This window comes from Arachis hypogaea, chromosome 15 (assembly GCF_003086295.3).
Source record: "Arachis hypogaea cultivar Tifrunner chromosome 15, arahy.Tifrunner.gnm2.J5K5, whole genome shotgun sequence".
In the NCBI taxonomy this organism is placed as follows: Eukaryota; Viridiplantae; Streptophyta; class Magnoliopsida; order Fabales; family Fabaceae; genus Arachis; species Arachis hypogaea.
Genome location: NC_092050.1, coordinates 118853176 through 118861178, shown reverse-complemented (window position 1 = coordinate 118861178; position 8003 = coordinate 118853176). Strand labels below are relative to the sequence as shown.

Below are 8003 nucleotides of genomic sequence, written 5' to 3'. Positions count from 1 at the left end.
CTCACACGCAAAGACATTGAATATATCGCCCTGTTTTAAATTGATTTGTTAATTATTTATATATTAATTCTAGCTATTTCTTCTGAATCAAGCAGGGCAAAATACAGCTAATACTGGAATACCACCAACAGATATATAATGATATCACTAATGTGCTGTGATACACCCTGATGATTTATAGAAATAGAATATGAAAATTTTATTAACACGGATTAACAGGGAAATTAAAAGTTTATACATGTTGATAAACTAAGAAAGAAATATGTAGGCCTATTAGCTCAGTTGGTTAGAGCGCCGTGCTAATAACGCGAAGGTCGCAAGTTCGAGACCTGCATGGGCCATTAGAAGAAATTTGTTTTTTAAACCCATGAATTTTCAAAGTATAAAAATAATGGCCTATCCATGTCGAGGAGTGTTGATATGTTCCTTTTTATCTTTATAAGTTTTGTTCCAAGAAAGAAATTGAATTGAGTATAAAACCTTAACAACGATAAGATGGAAGTTTTAAACACATTTCTACCAAACAATACGTATATGGAGCAAATTATAGCACTTGTTATGGTACTACATAATTGTCTTCCTATCAAAAAAGTTTGCAGAACATGTAAGGAAAATTGATGGAAGCTCTATCCCTAATACTTGAAAGTACATGTTTTTGACAAGTTCTATATACCTTAGTAAAAAAAGCAAAACTTCTTGTAAAATTTACATAGATTAGTGTTTTGAAATTTATACTCTTTATGTTACCAACGTAACAATCACATCACATTCTTCCTTTATTGCTAAGAGGGCCATAAATCAAAATCCAAATGAAAGTTAAGCTCTTGCCAATTGTTTTAAATATCTCGATGCATTCATAGTGAAGGATAAATTATAAAACTTTCTAATCTTAATTTGTTTCATAAGTAGATTTCATGTAGAATGATATGGAGGAGTTTGGATTCACTATGTCATCAAATGAAGTAAGATTTTAGATTATTCCAGTTTTATGAGGAGTGCTAGGGGGACAGCAACTTTTGTGATTTTAGCCATCAAATAACCATCAATAATGATTTTAATGGTGTGAGATTGGTGTGAGATTTCATCCAATGACTCACTTTTCTTTGCTGTTACATGCTGGCCAGAATTTAATAAAGTTGCTGGCCCCCTAAACTTTTCCCAGTTTATTAGTTAAATATATCACTCAAAAAATGTTTTCTTACCTATTGAGAGTGATAAATATTAAATAATGACAAACACAAAAAGAAAAGATAATGTTACTCTCTGTTAATCGTTTATAAACATAGCATCCTTTAATGCATCAACCAACAATGCTAAGAAAGACAATAAAAAGAAGACTTCATTTGTGGTTGAATTCAACTCCAAGTTTTAGTTCCGATCATTCGTTGACCTTAGAACTCCACTTAAACAACCATTTTTTGACCATGCAAAGGTTTGGCGCCATTCTTCTAATCAAAATTTGGTCTATACTCTAATGTCATAAAGAAAACAAAAGCTAATTATCCAATCTAAGGGGTGATATTGGTATCTTTTAGTACAAGATTTAGCACACATTACCCTTACAACTACAAATTTTAGATATCTCGTACCAGAAACCTATCATATAGTTAAGTTAGTGCCACAATCTTTTTCAACTGTAATAATAAAATTCTTATCGAATTTCATTTTCTTCTTAACAACTTCATATTGTGAACCATAACTATGCTATATTGTTGTTTGCTAGCACATTAGCATAAAAAATATGGGTAAAAGTCGAACAATATGAAACGTTTTCTTCTATGCATTGTAACTTGTATTCCATGGGTCAAGTCGGAAAAAGCAAATGGGGAGTTCTATGTATCTTAAGCGTTGTTCACCATAACGTTCTCCTTTACATTTAACCTTGGCAAACGAGCTGGATATGAATCACTTTGAACATAATATGCAAAGCTCTCAAATATAACACGAGGTGCGAAATTTATATCATATTCTTTAGTGCACACCAACTAAACAAAATTCCTTATATGTTCAAGAATTTTTTTTTTTCTAATTTTCCTAATTCGCATACTTTTATTTTCTCACAAGCAAAGACATTGAATATATCGCCCTGTTTAAATTGATTTGTTAATTATTTATATATTAATTCTAGCTTTTCTTCCAAATCAAGCAGGGCAAAATACACCTAATACTGGAATACCACCAACAGATATATAATGATATCACTAAAGTGCTGTGATAGACCCTGATGATTTATAGAAATAGAATACGAAAACTTTTATTAACACGGATTAACAGGGAAATTAAAAGTTTTATACATGTTGATAAACTAAGAAAAGAAATATGCAGGCCTATTAGCTCAGTTGGTTAGAACGTCGTGCTAATAACGCGAAGGTCGCAGGTTCAAGACCTGCATGGGCCATTAGAAGAAATTTGTTTTTTAAACCCATGAATTTTCAGAGTATAAAAATAATGACCTATCCATGTCGAGGAGTGTTGATATGTTCCTTTTTATCTTTTATAAGTTTTTGTTCCAAGAAAGAAATTGAATTGCGTATAAAACCTTAACAACGATACGATGGAAGTTTTTAAAACACATTTCTACCAAACAATACGTATATGGAGCAAATTATAGCACTTGTTATGGTACTATATAATTGTCTTCCTATCAAAAAGTTTGCCGGAACATGTAAGGAAAATTGATGGAAGCTCTATCCCTAATACTTGAAAGTACATGTTTTTGACAAGTTCTATATACCTTAGTAAAAAAAGCAAAACTTCTTGTAAAATTTACATAGATTAGTGTTTTGAAATTTATACTCTTTATGTTACCAACGTAACAATCACATCCCATTCTTCCTTTATTGCTAAGAGGGCCATAAATCAAAATCCAAATGAAAGTTAACTCTTGCCAATTGTTTTTAAATATCTCGATGCATTCATAGTGAAGGATAAATTATAAAACTTTCTAATCTTAATTTGTTTCATAAGTAGATTTCATGTAGAATGATATGGAGGAGTTGGATTTCACTATGTCATCAAATGAAGTAAGATTTTTAGATTATTCCAGTTTTATGAGGAGTGCTAGGAGGACAGCAACTTTTGTGATTTTAGCCATCAAATAACCATCAATAACGATTTTAATGGTGTGAGATTGGTGTGAGATTTCATCCAATGACTCACTTTTCTTTGCTGTTACATGCTGGCCAGAATTTAATAAGTTGCTGGCCCCCTAAACTTTTCCCAGTTTTATTAGTTAAATATATCACTCAAAAATTGTTTGCTTACCTATTGAGAGTGATAAATATTAAATAAAGACAAACACAAAAAGAAAACATAATGTTACTCTCTGTTAATTGTTTATAAACATAGCATCCTTTAATGCATCAACCAACAATGCTAAGAAAGACAATAAAAAGAAGACTTCAATTGTGGTTGAATTCAACTCTAAGTTTTAGTTCCGATCATTCGTTGACCTTAGAACTCCACTTAAACAACCATTTTTTGACCATGCAAAGGTTTGGCGCTATTCTTCTAATAAAAATTTGGTCTATACTCTAATGTCATAAAGAAAACAAAGCTAATTATCCAATCTAAGGGTGATATTGGTATTCTTTTAGTACAAGATTTAGCACACATTACCCTTACAACTTCAAATTTTAGATATCTTCGTACCAAAAACCTATCATTATAGTTAAGTTAGTTGCCACAATCTTTTTCAACTGTAATAATAAAATTCTTATCGAATTTTATTTTCTTCTTAACAACTTCATATTTATGAACCATAACTATGCTATATTTGTTGTTTTGCTAGCACATTAGGCATAAAAAATCATGGGTATAAAGTTCGAACAATATGAAACGTTTTTTTCTATGCATTGTAACTTGGTATTCCATGGGTCAAGTCGGAAAAAGCAAATGGGGAGTTCTATGGTATCTTAAGCGTTGTTCACCATAACGTTCTCGTTTTACATTTTAACCTTGGCAAACGAGCTGGATATGCTATAACTTTTGAACATAATATGCAAAGCTCTCAAATATAATACGAGGTGCGAAATTTATATCATATTCTTTAGTGCACACCAACTAAACAAAATTCCTTATATGTTCAAAGATTTTTTTTTCTAATTTTCCTAATTCGCGTACTTTTATTTTCTCACAAGCAAAGACATTGAATATATCGCCCTGTTTTAAATTGATTTGTTAATTATTTATATATTAATTCTAGCTCTTTCTTCCGAATCAAGCAGGGCAAAATACACCTAATACTGGAATACCACAAACAGATATATAATGATATCACTAATGTGCTGTGATACACCCTGATGATTTATAGAAATAGAATATGAAAACTTTTATTAACACGGATTAACAGGGAAATTAAAAGTTTTATACATGTTGATAAACTAAGAAAAGAAATATGTAGGCCTATTAGCTCAGTTGGTTAGAGCGTCGTGTTAATAACGCGAAGGTCACAGGTTCGAGACCTGCATGGGCCATTAGAAGAAATTTGTTTTTTAAACCCATGAATTTTCAGAGTATAAAAATAATGGCCTATCCATGTCGAGGAGTGTTGATATGTTCCTTTTTATCTTTTATAAGTTTTTGTTCCAAGAAAGAAATTGAATTGCGTATAAAACCTTAACAACGATACGATGGAAGTTTTTAAAACACATTTCTACTAAACAATACGTATATGGAGCAAATTATAGCACTTGTTATGGTACTACATAATTGTCTTCCTATCAAAAAGTTTGCCGGAACATGTAAGGAAAATTGATGGAAGCTCTATCCCTAATACTTGAAAGTACATGTTTTTGACAAGTTCTATATACCTTGGTAAAAAAAGCAAAACTTCTTGCAAAATTTACATAGATTAGTGTTTTGAAATTTATACTCTTTATGTTACCAACTTAATAATCACATCCCATTCTTCCTTTATTGCTAAGAGGGCCATAAATCAAAATCCAAATGAAAGTTAACTCTTGCCAATTGTTTTTAAATATCTCGATGCATTCATAGTGAAGGATAAATTATAAACTTTCTAATCTTAATTTGTTTCATAAGTAGATTTCATGTGGAATGATATGGAGGAGTTTGGATTTCACTATGTCATCAATGAAGTAAGATTTTTAGATTATTCCAGTTTTATGAGGAGTGCTAGGAGGACAGCAACTTTTGTGATTTTAGCCATCAAATAACCATCAATAACGATTTTAATGGTGTGAGATTGGTGTGAGATTTCATCCAATGACTCACTTTTCTTTGCTGTTACATGCTGGCCAGAATTTAATAAAGTTGCTGGCCCTCTAAACTTTCCCAGTTTATTAGTTAAATATATCACTCAAAAATTGTTTGCTTACCTATTGAGAGTGATAAATATTAAATAAAGACAAACACAAAAGAAAACATAATGTTACTCTCTGTTAATTGTTTATAAACATAGCATCCTTTAATGCATCAACCAACAATGCTAAGAAGACAAAAAAGAAGACTTCAATTGTGTTGAATTCAACTCTAAGTTTTAGTTCCGATCATTCGTTGACCTTAGAACTCCACTTAAACAACCATTTTTGACCATGCAAAGGTTTGGCGCTATTCTTCTAATAAAAATTTGGTCTATACTCTAATGTCATAAAGAAAACAAAAGCTGATTATCCAATCTAAGGGTGATATTGGTATTCTTTTAGTACAAGATTTAGCACACATACCCTTACAACTTCAATTTTAGATATCTTCGTACCAAAACCTATCATTATAGTAAGTTAGTTGCCACAATCTTTTTCAACTGTAATAATAAAATTCTTATCGAATTTTATTTTCTTCTAACAACTCATATTATGAACCATAACTATCTATATTGTTGTTTTGCTAGCACATTAGGCATAAAAAATCATGGGTATAAGTTCGAACAATATGAAACGTTTTTTCTATGCATTGTAACTTGGTATTCCATGGGTCAAGTCGGAAAAAGCAAATGGGAGTTCTATGGTATCTTAAGCGTTGTTCACCATAACGTTCTCGTTTTACATTTTAACCTTGGCAAACGAGCTGGATATGCTATAACTTTTGAACATAATATGCAAGCTCTCAAATATAATACGAGGTGCGAAATTTATATCATATTCTTTAGTGCACACCAACTAAACAAAATTCCTTATATGTTCAAAGATTTTTTTTTTTCTAATTTTCCTAATTCGCGTACTTTTTTTCTCACAAGCAAAGACATTGAATATATCGCCCTGTTTTAATGATTTGTTAATTATTTATATATTAATTCTAGCTCTTTCTTCCGAATCAAGCAGGGCAAAATACACCTAATACTGGAATACCACAACAGATATATAATGATATCACTAATGTGCTGTGATACACCCTGATGATTATAGAAATAGAATATGAAAACTTTTATTAAACAGGAATTAACAGGGAAATTAAAAGTTTTATACATGTTGATAAACTAAGAAAAGAAATATGTAGCCTATTAGCTCAGTGGTTAGAGCGCGTGCTAATAATGCGAAGGTCACATGTTCGAGACCTGCATGGGCCATTAGAAGAACTTTGTTTTTTAAACCCATGAATTTTCAGAGTATAAAAATAATGGCCTATCCATGTCGAGGAGTGTTGATATGTTCCTTTTTATCTTTTATAAGTTTTTGTTCCAAGAAAGAAATTGAATTGCGTATAAACCTTAACAACGATACGATGGAAGTTTTAAAACACATTTCTACCAAACAATACGTATATGGAGCAAATTATAGCACTTGTTATGGTACTACATAATTGTCTTCCTATCAAAAAAGTTTGCCGGAACATGTAGAAAAATTGATGGAAGCTCTATCCCTAATACTTGAAAGTACATGTTTTTGACAAGTTCTATATACTTGGTAAAAAAGCAAACTTCTTGCAAATTTACATAGATTAGTGTTTTGAAATTTATACTCTTTATGTTACCAACTTAACAATCACATCCCATTCTTCCTTATTGCTAAGAGGGCCATAAATCAAAATCCAAATGAAAGTTAACTCTTGCCAATTGTTTTTAAATATCTCGATGCATTCAAGTGAAGGATAAATTATAAAACTTTCTAATCTTAATTTTGTTTCATAAGTAGATTTCATGTGGATGATATGGAGGAGTTTGGATTTCCACTATGTCATCAAATGAAGTAAGATTTTTAGATTATTCCAGTTTTATGAGGAGTGCTAGGAGGACAGAACTTTTGTGATTTTAGCCATCAAATAACCATCAATAACGATTTTTAATGGTGTGAGATTGGTGTGAGATTTCATCCAATGACTCACTTTTCTTTGCTGTTACATGCTGGCCAGAATTTTAATAAGTTGCTGGCCCCCTAAACTTTTTCCCAGTTTATTAGTTAAATATATCACTCAAAAATTGTTTGCTACTATTGAGAGTGATAAATATTAAATAAAGACAACACAAAAGAAAACATAATGTTACTCTCTGTTAATTGTTTATAAACATAGCATCCTTTAATGCATCAACCAACAATGCTAAGAAAGACAATAAAAAGAAGACTTCAATTGTGGTTGAATTCAACTCTAAGTTTTAGTTCCGATCATTCGTTGACCTTAGAACTCCACTTAAACAACCATTTTTTGGACCATGCAAAGGTTTGGCGCCATTCTTCTAATTCAAAATTTGGTCTATACTCTAATGTCATAAAGAAAACAAGCTAATTATCCAATCCAAGGGGTGATATTGGTATTCTTTTTAGTACAAGATTTTAGCACACATTACCCTTACAACTTATATTTTAGATATGTCGTACCAAAAGATATCTTATAGTTAAGTTTAGTTGCCACAATCTTTTTCAACTGTATATAACAAATTTCTTGTCGGAATTTCATTTTCTTCTTAACACTTCATATTGTGAACCATAACTATGCTATATTTGTTGTTTTGCTAGCACATAGGCCATCAAACCAGGGTATAAGGTTCGAACCAATATGAAACGTTTTCTTCTATGCATTGCAACTTGATATTCCATGGGTCAAGTTGG

General features: G+C 31.1%; 3 non-coding genes across 3 annotated transcripts; all 3 read left to right on the top strand.

The window, feature by feature from the left end:
• Positions 1–267: 267 nt before the first annotated feature.
• Positions 268–341, top strand: TRNAI-AAU (transfer RNA isoleucine (anticodon AAU)). Its single transcript has one exon. It is a non-coding gene; the product is annotated as a tRNA-Ile (tRNA).
• Positions 342–2324: 1983 nt separating this feature from the next.
• Positions 2325–2398, top strand: TRNAI-AAU (transfer RNA isoleucine (anticodon AAU)). Its single transcript has one exon. It is a non-coding gene; the product is annotated as a tRNA-Ile (tRNA).
• Positions 2399–4401: 2003 nt separating this feature from the next.
• Positions 4402–4475, top strand: TRNAI-AAU (transfer RNA isoleucine (anticodon AAU)). Its single transcript has one exon. It is a non-coding gene; the product is annotated as a tRNA-Ile (tRNA).
• Positions 4476–8003: the final 3528 nt, after the last annotated feature.